We start from the raw sequence: 13735 nt of genomic DNA, 5'->3' as shown, positions 1-13735 counted from the left end.
TACGGTAATTGAAACGTTGGCCTATTCTAACTATGAAATCCCAATAACGATGCGGAAACATTATTACTGAATATACTATAATAACTTGGGAAAGATTTAAAATGAAATAGTTGTACAACTCATAATGTTACTTGTGGAATAGTTATACAGTGTGGAAATCTATAATGGACCAAATTGAATGAATATTATTCATATATCATTTTATTGATTCCTATTTTGCTTATATGAAGTACGCCTCAGCGTGATTGAATTAAATTTTCAAAAACACACGTTCTTTGAAGCAACACCAACAACCAGAAACGAAAAGTCTAAATTCCATTTTCATTAATGATCTGACGAATGTACGTTGTAACAACATCAAATGAAATATCACTATCAAATGTTTCGAACGCTTTATTCACGCTTTTTTTTTAATGATTTATAGTTGGTATTGTTTGAAATATTATTACTTCAGTTTTTTATATCAGTGGAAATTATTTTCGAATTTATACTGCTAACATTCTCGGTTGCCCTTCAATAATTTTTTGGGACATTCCCTTCATTGCTAATACACCCTTCAAATTCTTGTCATTGAATTTGATCTATTGTCATGTCACCCTTGCCATATTGGTAACGCATGCATATTAACGCATGAATTTTCGCAAATTATTTCAAATGTACTTCTTTGTTAACTCTCTACATTCATACATGCACCTCGTTCATCTGTATCTTTTACCTTTTGCCCTTCAATCCATTTGATGATCTTGTCATTTTTTAATACGAGTAAGCACCTTTCGATTCCTGCGATATAACTGGTAGTGACACATTTAATCGTATGACAGAATGCATTTTTTTAAATTTCTTTTTTTTGGTTTAACCATTTGGTCGGCAAGTATAAACCGGTATGTTCAAACTAGTAATACACACAAGTCATTTATTAGTTTGATGAATGAATATCATTTCAGAGCAAAGGCTGCTTCTTTACGAACACGATAATATATAATTATTCGCAAAAAATTTGGCCTGAAAAACGGTTGGCGAGCTTCATGAAGCGAAATTTTGATTCAAGGGAATATGTGCGACAAAGAGGTCTGAGGAAACTAGCCTGTCTGATAGAAGTATCGCAGCAGGGCGCAGTCCGTCACCCGAATGAAAGAGAGTGTGCATATTATTTCTTCTCGTAATCCAGAAGCTAGCAATAGACTAGTAAATACTGAGCATTATATTAGAGCAGTTAACCTCAAATGTTTGATATGAGATAACGTTCTACTATGTATCGTTATTTATTGTCAGTATATCTTGATAAATTATACCCAGAAAGTGTTTCATGTGTGATTCGAACGACTATATGTTCGATTCCAATGGCAAAATTTCAAAAAATCATTAAATGACGGAGCTAAGAGTGTATGGACAATAGATGGAAAAATGCGAATCTATACTGATAATAAAATCCTCAAACCGAATTCAGATGAACTTCAGGAATTACTTGTCGAGATGGCAGGAAACACTGTGACTTCCTGATGTTAACTTTCATAGTCGAATCTCATCTTCAATATTTTTTTCCTGACAGAAATGATTCACTTGCTTTTTCATGGAATCTAGTTTGGTATGCTAACGATAACATGTTTGTTTTATTTTTCATTCACAAATTCAATGATTTTTTTTTGTGATTGTTGTTTGAAATTGCAGGAACGATAATTATATATAGGGAATTTCTATTATAAAAGAATTGTTCCCTTCTCTGATGATTGATTCGAATATTCCATTTGTGTTGTATTGGAACTTGACTACTTTTTTTTGATGAATATTTTGAAGAAGGATTATCTGCGGGAGTTAGTGAATTAATGCACTTGAAAATCGCCATTTTCAATTCTAGATCATTGTTTACAGGACTTGGGTATTTGAAAGAAACTATTACTGAAAAAACTTAGACATTTTATTAGTGACGGAATCATGGTTTAGGCCAAACACTCCGTCGAATTTAGTCCAGATAGATGGTTACAACATGATACGGGTTGATCGCCAGGGTAGAGGTGGGGGTTTGGTTTTTTTATTATCAATCAAATATGCTTTCGAGAAAGATAATAATAAATTGTGCAAGTAGTTCGATTCAACAGCTCTGGGTGAGCTTCAAAATCCAAAATAAAATAATTGGAATTGGAGGAGTATATAGACCTCCTCACACACGAGTTTCGGACAGTATAACTTCTATTGAAAACTCACTCAGCTCAGTGTTGCCTACTATTGATGAGATCATAATCACAGGAGACATGCATTTGAATTTTTTGAATATCATTAATAAAAACACAGTTGATTTTATCAATTTCTTAGAATCCTATAATCTCACTTTCTCCGCTGATTTGTATTCCATGCCCTGGTATGAATTTTTTCTGCTAACAGACACCAATCAAATAGTCACAACTTTCAACAATTATATATTTTCAATTTTCGATGCGCATGCCCCTATCAGAAGAGTAAGAGTAAGTAAGCCAAAGGCACCTTGGTTGACCGATGTATTGAAAATAATGATAAAAAATAAAACTTGTGCTTTTTCAAAATTTTGAAAAGCTAAAACTAACATTGGAACCAATATAAAATGATGCGAAATATGGTAGCAACCGCCACAAGAATTGAGAAAAAAATATATCTCAAATACATTCAAGACCAAAACAACTCCAAAGAACTTTGGAACACGTTACATCTACTTGATATTCTAGTGAGCAAATCCAAAAATAATGTACTTGAACAACTTGTGACCCTAATAAAATAAATGATCATTTTATTTTATCGGTTAATCAAGCTGTCACTCAACCATCAACTACAATGATGACCCAGTATTTGTCGACCCGTCAAAATCATAACATATTCAAATTTCATCCTAATACCGAAGATTCCGACACAGAACGTTTTTTCAACTAAATAAAATCTAATGCTACCGGATCCGATCAGATATGATAAAATTATGCATTCCTTTCCTTACTCCCGAGTTAACCTACATCATTAATAAATGCCTAGCACAAGGGTGTTATCCAGATATGAAAAATCTCTGATACTTCCTCTTAAAAAAATATCCAAGCCAAAATCCTACAGTGATCTGAGATCCATAAACATACTGCTGGCTACATTGAAAATTCTAGAGAAAGCAGCATATGAACAAATATATGAGTGGACAATGGAAAATAATATTTCACCTGAAAATCAGTCAGGCTTCAAACGAAACCATAGCACCACTAGTGCCCTATTAAATATGACGGTTGACATCTTTCGGGCTTCTGACAACGATGAATTAACTCTCTTTTTACCAATTGAATATAGTAAAGCATTCGACACCATGAATCATGAACTTCTATGTGCCAAACTTCACTATATTGGTTTTGATGAGATCTCACAGAAATTTATCAAATCATTTCTCAGTAAAAGTGTTAAACTAAACGGTTCAACATCTGATTAAATTCAAATCTCATATGGAGCACCCCAAGGATTCATTTTATCTCTGTTACTCTGTATTATCTATACCTTTGACTTTGGCAAAGCACTCGAAATTTTTGAAATACACTTCTACGCAGACGATACAAATTTATATTTTTCAGATAAATTAGAAAATTTGTTGGTACAAGAACATTCTTTGAACAACGATATCAAAAACGTCGTCGTGAATATTTCTAAAAATTATTGTTTGAATATAAATTCTAAAAAATCATCTTGTATTGTATTTGGAAATTCTAAAGACAGACAGAGGGCCATAGATAGTATCAAAATTAGGATCGACAATAACGAGATTGAATCAAGTGATGAAATTAAATGTTTGGGACTTAATATTGACTACAAATTACGCTTTCAATCACATGTCAACTCAATAATACGTAAAGCTTATGGATTGTTAAAAAAACTTTATTCGAACAGACATTTTCCCAGTCGAAACATTAAAATCATTTTATGCGATAGTTTAATTTTATCCATATTCAACTACTGCGGTGTCGTTTATGGTCCTTGTCTCAATCAAACTACATCATCGAGAATACAGAGAGTTCAGAATGCATGTACAAGATTGATTTTAGGTTTGAAATTCAGAGATCATGTATCTTCTTTCATAAATCAGATCGGGTGGCTGAAAATGATTAATACAAGAGAACTGCATATGGCTAATTTCGTTCATAACCTCAGAATAAAACAGCTACCTCAATATCTTATGAAGAAGTTGATATACAGACGCGACACACATGATAGAAGTATGAGAAATCGGAGTGAATACTCTATCCCACGGCATAAATCCAAACAGTTCGAGCGATCCTTCTCTTATCAGATTGTTAGTATCTACAATAATATGGAAGAAAGTATAAAGAAGCTTTCTTCATTATCTTTCAAATATAGATTCAAAAAATTTTGTTTGAATAAACAATTATCTTGAAATCAAGTAACCAAAAAAAATCTTTAAAATATTTCACGTTTCAGGTCATTTTTTAACAGTTTATTTTCGACATGCTTGAATTAATTTTATTTTTATGTATATACCTATGCATGCTTGGTTGAGTGGAAGAATAGCGATGTATGCTAAACTCCGCCAAGTAAAATGAAGGCAATTTATTATTATTATTATTATTATGATATTGAATTCTCTCATAGCAAAGAATTTCAAAAGGAAGTTGGGCTAACTGATGTGAAACTTGATTTTATTGGTCATCATACCCCGTGTTATGAAAATTGACTGCTTTGGGAACTGGATACAATGAGGAGTTTATCGATGTTGATGCGTAGTGAATTATCATATATATCTTCAAAATGTTATCTGTAATGGAGAAAATGACAATATAAATTGTTGAATTTGTAGAATTTGAACATTTTCTACATTTGTTTCGATCAAACAATTTATTATGAAAATTTTGCACCTATAGTTTGAATTAATTGTTATACGCTAGCCTTCAGTTATAATTTCGAATAATTTGGTTGAACAAATATTCATTTCATTACAAGGTGTACGTCAAAACTGTCACCGCTGAATGACCAACATGTCTGGATTATAGTGTCGATTCTCAACTATCCCAAAATTATGCCAAGCATTTACTGGCCTATCGCTATCCTTCTCAATTAACTAAACAAAAAAGCATTCATGCCCCTCATCCGAGGGACGCACGGCGCGCAGGTGCAATGCTGCCTCCTCTTCTGGCATATGGGACAGTTCGCTTGGACTTCTTTGTCGCACATGCTCAGTCATATCATATCAATATTTTGCTTTTTGAATTTGCCAGCCGAGATTCAGGACAAATTTTTTTATGATAAGTTCATATCATCGTATTCGCGATCACATGATTGTAAATTATTAGTGGGACTTACCAGTTTATTTCTGCCAACCCGGTAGTTCCACCAGAAAAAATTCCAAGTAGGTTCCATATTTTCGATTTATATAAAATTTGTTCATTAACCAAATGTGTGTTAGGTATATTTGAAAAAAAAAATATTTTGAATTTTCTTCAATCACAGTCTGGTGAGGACTTTTTCCGTCAAAACACTAACGATTTAATTTTCAACATACTAAAATTCATGTAAAATACTTTTCATCGAATTAATAAACGATGAAGATCTATTCTAATTTGGATCTTATATCATAGTGAAACCACCCTAATTGTGAATATTGCTTCGACTATAATTTCAAGACGATTGATGTTCATTGGCGGATCATTTGCTCCGTAGTAGATATTGCACGTTGAAAGATAAGACCTCGTAATTCCTCAGCTCGTATGGGTTACAACTTTGGTTATTTTCAACTTTATATAATGTGTACTGAATTATTTAATAATAACAGGAATCTGAAATATGCTCTCGACGATATATTATTCCATCATTTGAGCAACTTTGTGAATGATGATCTATGAATACACTTTTGTAATAGTTAGAGGTGGAATAATAATAAATGAAAATATTAACTTTCCATGTAAATTTCATTTTATCTATCCCGTCAGTTCATGAACTAATTGAGTTTTGATGGAATTACTTCATCATATTCGTTACTCCGTGAGTAACAAATGTCAAAGAACGTACAAAAATATGAATAAACCTACGAATTTACTCTCCTTGGAGTATAAACAAGTTATTTCAATACGTACATTTTTTGAAACTTGTTGCAAATTGTGGAATAAATATAATATTTTATGGGATATAAATGTTGTATTAGAAGCAATTTGCATAATATGTCTCGAACTATTCCGTATTTGGAAAAATACATTCACATAACATTTTATAACGAATACTACCTATAAAATATTTCAGTATTACCGAGAATAACGTTTGGTTTCATATTTTTATGAAAAATTTGTATGAAATAATCTTGTGCGGGCAGAATTATATCTATAAATTGTCATTTTTTTTGTCATTTAGAAAGTATGAGTCAAGAAATGTATATATAAGTAAAGTGATCGTGAAGTGAAGGTAACAGTACTCCTAAATGTCGCCTATACCTAAGGTGTGTGTAATTGTGACGAAATGATTTATAACTCAGTGTCACTGAGGGAACCTTCATGATATCAAGTGAGAAACACTGATAAATATAGAGGTTTTTAATGTGATGTCGTAAATGAAAATATTTTTTGCGCTTACATTGCTGGACCCTACACTGGCTGAATCCTGCGAGCTAGATCAAAAAATGTACTACAGTATCGTACACCTTAAAAAGGTCTACACAAAAGTCCGCGCTGGTTTATGTCTATCTCTCAGGGATAAATTACAATGACCATTTTTCATTCTCTAGAAATAATGGCTCATTTACGAAGCGAATTTTTGCAAAACAGAATTAATCCTTATTCAATTAAGTACCGCAAATGAAATGTGCATTTAATTTAGATCAATGTGGTCTTTTACAGCATGTTATTTAAATGGATAATTTTGAAATAATTGCAGATTTAAAATACATGGACATAGCGGTTGTGGCGGTACCGGCCGGTGGGGCGGCGGTGCGTGCCTATAAATCAAAATCAAAATCAAAATCAAAATGTTCTTCATTAACTATTCCCCATACAATTTTAAGGTATTTTTTTGTGGTGTTTATAAAATATATACAATAAAAAATATATATACAAATATACAAAATGTACACAAGGGTTTCCCCAATGGAGTGGGACAATGGGAAGGATTGGGATGGGTAGTGAATGGGGTAGAGGGAGTGGCAGGAAAAGACCCCGATACATTTGCGCTCTCAAGAATTCCGCACTGAAGAGAAAAGCGCCTCCACACAGTCCCCCGATGGGACAGTGGGAGACGCCCCCGCTGGTGTTGGCGGTTGGCTCTTAACTTAAAAACGCCTTATATCAGCCTCATCTATAGTTTTCCGCTTCCTGCCGAGGCTTACGCGGAAGTTGTCCTTCTGTCGCGTTTCGGTACTTCTCAGAGAATCATTCGTCTGTTTGTTGGTAGCAGTTGTCGATATCCCCCTGGAAAAAGTACATTAAAAAACCAGGTAAGAGTATTTCTGCTATCACGTCATCATGTGTGCGTGAATACTCTTATCCAATTTTTCCATGAACTAAGCGCGATCGCATTCGCGCCGTTCACGGTATATCTCCAGTTCTTCATAGACTAGCCCGTGCTTACGGCGCTGTCCATGATAGCTTCTAACTGCCGTGACGTCCCTCGTCAGCGGGCTCTTCGGTAGAAAGAACTTGAAGAATTTCTGAGCCCGTCTCCTGATATGGTCGGTGACTGACTCCACTTCTGCCAGATCTAACAGATTGTTCAATGAAATGTATCTGTCACTGTTAGTACAAATACGGAGCACCTTATTCTGCATTCTCTCGAGTCTCATTAAAGGGGACTTCTTGAGACTGCAGAACACAGGACTCGCGTACGACATAGCCGGCCTAATTATTTGTTTATAAATAAGCAACTTGTTGTCAACACTGAGCTTAGAGTTTCGTGCAATGAGCGGATACGTGCGTTTTATCGCCGCACCTGCTCGTTGGATCGCCATACTCAAGTGTTCCTGGAAGTTCAGGCGCTTGTCCAGGATCACTCCCAGATATCTCGCACTCTTCTGCTCGTCAATGCACTTATCCTCAACTCGCAACTTCTTGAAGATTTTCACATTCGTGAATTTCCTCGTGAAGTTTACGAGTTCAGTTTTATCAGGATTTATTTCGATTTTATTTTGTTCGAAATACGGCACGACTAGCCTATCGAGGTGGATCTGAAGCTGCTGCTTCACCACCTCGCTCGAGAAAGAGTGCGCGTAAATCGCGGTGTCATCCGCGAAAATACCCACCTTCGTCCTCGAGAACATAGGGAAGGCATGCGTATATAATGAATATAAGTGCGGTGACAAACAGGACCCCTGCGGGATACCTGCTTTGATTGAATAATTTGCAGATGTGGTTTGGTCCACTCTTACACGAAAAGTTCGGTTGCTCAAGTAGGATTCTAGAATCCTAATCACGAATAAAGGCATGCCTGCCGACCACATTTTGGCGACAAACCCTTCTATCCAAACTTTATCGAATGCTTTCTTGACATCTAACAGGACCATAACTGTATTCTTCCCCTGGTTGAAGGACTCCCTCACCCCGTGAACAACCCGGACCAGTTGCGATGTCGTATTCCGACCTCGCCGGAACCCGAATTGCTCCTCGGGGATGAGTTTCATCCTATCTTCCAGGCGGAGAAGTCTGCTTAGGATGATTTTATCAATAACCTTGCGACCGAACTGAGAAGCGAGATCGGTCGGTAGCTATCAATACGTGTTTTGATTTTTCCTGGTTTCGGAACGGGCACTACCACCGCATGTTTCAGACAATCTGGGTAATGCTGGTGCTTGATCATTGCGTTCACAATATGCACCAGTTGTACGATACCCTTTCGCGGTAGGTTGCGGAGCAGAACTGCATCAATTCCATCAATGCCTGGGGCTTTGTTTTTCCCCAGGCGCTTGATGTTCAAAATGATTCCTTCTACGTCACTTTATCAATGTTTGCTCCGGTATAATTGGAGCCGGCCTATTTCTGACGGCACGTGTTCACATGCATATTTAGTCCAGTATTGCACTCGTGCGGAGCTGCAGCGTGTCCCTAGTTATTCATGAATTAATTTGGTAAAATGATTTTATGGCATTGGGTATTATAAACTATCATACTGATATTTGAATTTTGAAGTTGGGGTCCTTATTAATAAAGATCTGTTTTAAAAATAACTTTTATCATATTGTGCATTAACATAAATTGTAATAACCGGTTCCATATTCAAATTGAGTGTTAACAGTCAATAGTGTCTATCCGATGAGAAAATTAAAACTGAACTTTTCCATGAAGAAATTTTGTGAATATATCACCAATCACTACTAATTCATTCTGATTGATTCTCCATTTGATGCCACTTCTCATGAGATCAATGCTTTGTTTTCCGAAATATATCAATCTTATATCTTATATCAATCTTCATTCAACTCATATAAAATAATTTAACAGAATATCTGTGTTGTATGACTGACATCAATTCAATTATTGTATTGAGTAAAGTACACATTCTACCAAAATACACGCTAGTATATGTGAATATCCCGACGGAGTGTAAGAAAGTACCAACTGGTTTCTCTATTGAAAAAATCAAGGAAGCCTATCTATAACAGTGAGCTGAACTATTATTCATAAATAGTGTGTTGACCAACAAGACTAGCTGGACTAAGAATAGGTGTTATTTTTCCGAGTTCCTAAGCGCTAGATCATAAATTGCATTATGGAAACATCATAAAACATTCAAATGTAACAATAAATAATTTTGTCGTGTACTTTATGACTATTAACCAAGGCGTCATTACATGAAATACAGTGCTGAATATGATCTCATAAAAGGAGTTAACACAACAATAAATTTTTCATCGAAACTATGTACCCGGCGTTTTAGGGGCTATGAAACAGTTGGCGGTCCGAGGAAGAATCACCTTGTACACACGGAATTTTTATTATCTGCTAATTCAACTACATTTCATGCATTACCGCATGAGTTATAGGAAGATTTACTAACATTTAAGGTTCAGGAATATCAAATTTACAAATCCCGAACCAGTAACTGAACATTACTTTCGAGTTCCATCACCCATAATGTATATAAATAATTCGAATAGGGGTGGCATACACTGAATGTTTATAATATTATGATTAGACTATGTTATTCTGAATAAAAACCCTGAGAGCATGTTCAGGAGCAATATTTTCAACACTCGTGAAAAACACACAAAACAGGTTTTTTCAAATTTCTTGAAAAAGTTAGTCAATATTTTTTAATTCTGTTCGGAGAAATCGCTTATTCGAAGTAGATTCCAGGGTGGAAAGTCCTTATTGTGTATAGAATGAACATATTTTTCATACTTGTTATGTGTTAATTTCATTCATATTTTCTTGTAGTTTGCCGGCCTATATTGAATTTATATTATTAGATTTTTTTAGATTCTATTAACATTTTCAAGAAACATTTGGAGTTGATGTGTGTCTTCGAATTCTATATTGTTCTCCCCCTTTTTTTGAGATATCTCTGACGGGGATTGGATGATGTCGAGAAATACAGTCGAAGAAGGCTTCTACCGATAAAGGCTTCTGGAATTGATGAAAGAAAATCCGTAATCACAAATAAGTTGATGATAGAATTCAATGAAGAAAACGTCGCATCGAAAATTCCTTCATTTTCTGCCTCATTTTCAAATTATATGAAATTAAACGAAATCCGAGTAATACCTCGTGAACATCCACTGAAAGATATTTTCATTGTTTTCCGAAAAGGCAAATTTTGTTCCATTATATATATATATATATATATATATATATATATATATATATATATATATATATATATATATATATAATATATATATATATATATATATATATATATATATATATATATATATATATATATATATATATATATATTTATATATATATATATAGAGAGAGAGAGAGAGGTAGTCTTTGCTGACTAGTTACGAACAATTCCTTGTGGTTATTTGGGATAGCAGCGAAGCGCAAGTGTACTCTTATAACATTATATTTCCAATATTTGGACAATGGTTATTGTCATCATCAGGGAGCTAAGATGATGGATTTTGAATTAATACAGAACTTAAGTTAACAGAACGGATACTTACAATGTTACTCAGATTGGTCGCAATTGAGTTGAGTTAAAATTAAAATATGAACGTTGTGATCATGATAAAAACACGTAACAACTGTAAAATTACAAGACATATGAAGTAAGTGAAAGCTACAAAATATATACGTTAAATGAGGAATATTCATAAAATGTTTTTTTTTTTAATTTGAGAATGAACGTGGTGATCTTAGGTTAGAAACACATCACTTGTCAATTTATTTGAAGAAGAAGTAGACTTGGCATTTGCCCCTGTTGCAATTAATCAAAGAGTTACAGTTGCCTCCAGAAGAAAGAGTTTTGTTGTATAATTTTTGTTAATAAGTTGATAAATGAATTGTAGTAATGTCAAATGAGTTGTCTTTGAAGGAATTCCAATTTTTGTCTATAAAAAGTAAATAGGAATATATTTCACTTAAATGTTGTAAGTCTGTTTTTTTATTCAGACAATTTTGTGATTGCGAAATGTAAGTCATTTCAAGGAATAATCTTTTAGAAACATTCCCCTCTTTGGTCAAAATTTTTACTGAGTTAAACTCCATTACATGTCCATTATTATAAACATGTTCACTAAGGGCACACCTTTCTGGATGAAGTCTACAGTCACTTTTGTGTGCAGATATTCTGTCTTTTAATAATCTGGCAGTCTGACCAATGTATTCAGCACTGAAACTTATACAAGGGATACTATAAACCACTTGAGATTGATATTTTTTTGGGATTTTATCTTTTAAGTTTGAAAAAAGGGAATTAATTGTTAATATAGGTTTGTGTGCAATTTTTATATTATCAATATTTTTGAAAATTCGTGTGAGTTTGGGTGTAATTTCACTGGTATATGGTAAGGAAGTAAAAAGATAATTATTTATCTGAATTTCATTATTATTATTATTGATATCATTGTCCTGACTTGGAGAGATTGAAGGACGAACGTTATGATCTATTTCATTTGGGGACGTGTTAAACAATATCTTGTTTAATAAGGTTTTAGGATATGAATTTTGTACAAAGAGGTTTAAAAGGATTTTGAAATTTTTTATATGAAAGGATGAGTCCGAAATTCTGATAACACGTTGTTTCATCTGTTTGACCAAATTGACTTTTATTGATTGTTTATGTAGTGACCAATAGTTCATGTATCTACCTGAACTTATTGGTTTTCTGTACCAGTCAATAAGTACGGTATTAGTGGAAGTGCGAATGAGTTTAGTGTCTAGAAATGGAACACTTTGTTCATCGTCTTCATTTTCGATGGTAAATTTTATATAGGGGTCATAACTATTAAAGATTTCAACGATTTCTGTGACTCCTGTATAGGGAAGGGCAAGGATTATGTCATCGACATATTTTTTTAAGAGAAAAACATGATAAGGAAGGACATTTAGGACATTGTCTAACAGGTCATCCATTACATAGTTAGCTAGAATGGGGCTTATTTTGGCTCCCATTGGTGTACCAAAATTTTGTTTATATATTTTGTTATTAAAAGAAAAATATGTATTATTGAACAGGAAGGTCAGAAGATGCATGAAGTCATTTTCATGAATATTACAAAAATTACTGATACGATTCCAATTATTATGAATGGCTCTAAGGCAAATATCAAGGTAAACATTACTGAACAGTGAAACCACATCCAAACTGGCTAACACATAATTTTCTGGAAGATGAATTCTATTGAATTTTGAAGAGACTTCAAAAGAGTCTTTAATGTAATATGGAATATCATAATCATAAGCCTTTGTCAATATATCCGTCAAAAAAGATGCCAAAGATTCTGAAGGATTATTTATAGAGGCAATGATGGGCCTTAAAGATAAAGTAGGTTTATGAATTTTGGGAAGAGCATAAAATTTTTGGAATGATACCTGTGTAAGAGGTAAGTTTTTTTAGTAATTTCATCTATTTGATTAGTGGTAAAGAGGTTTTTTATAAGGGAAATAAATCTAATTCCCTTATAAAAATCCTCTTTACCACTAATCAAATAGAATAATAAATTGATAAATTGACAAGTGATGTGTTTCTAACCTAAGATCATCACGGTCATTCTCAAATTTAAAAAAAAAACATTTTATGAATATTCCTCATTTAACGTATATATTTTGTAGCTTTCACTCACTTCATATGTCTTGTAATTTTACAGTTGTTACGTGTTTTTATCATGACCACAACGTTGATATTTTAATTTTAACTCAACTCAATTGCGACCAATCTCACTAACATTGTAAGTATCCGTTCTGTTAACTTAAGTTCTGTATTAATTCAAAATCTATCATCTTAGCTCCCTGATGATGACAATAACCATTGTCGAAATATTGGAAATATAATGTTATAAGAGTACACTTGCGCTTCGCTGCTATCCCAAATAACTACAAGGAATTGTTATATATATATATATATATATATATATATATATATATATATATATATATATATATATATATATATATTGTTGACAAATATCATACCTTCACATAAATGTCATTTTTCAATGGGCATGATGATTTGATAATCTTTGACTCTAAATGGAAAGTTGAAAAAACATCCACTAGATCGATAGAAGACTCTCCACACGACAGACAATCTGTGACACTGCCTTATGTCAAAGGTGTGACCGACAAAATCGGGAGAATACTAA

At 33.5% G+C, this 13735-nt stretch overlaps 1 long non-coding RNA gene across 2 annotated transcripts in view; it reads right to left on the bottom strand.

Moving 5' to 3' along the window:
* Window positions 1–13735, bottom strand: part of LOC141486556 (uncharacterized) — a 368992-nt gene that overhangs the window by 178547 nt on the left and 176710 nt on the right. The window lies entirely within an intron of this gene.

The sequence above is a fragment of the Leptinotarsa decemlineata genome, unplaced genomic scaffold, assembly GCF_025532065.1.
Source record: "Leptinotarsa decemlineata unplaced genomic scaffold, Ldec_3_MD MMD2_tig00026358_RagTag_RagTag, whole genome shotgun sequence".
Lineage (NCBI taxonomy): Eukaryota > Metazoa > Arthropoda > Insecta > Coleoptera > Chrysomelidae > Leptinotarsa > Leptinotarsa decemlineata.
Note: the sequence above shows the minus strand (reverse complement) of the source record. Positions and strands in the feature narration are given on the sequence as shown.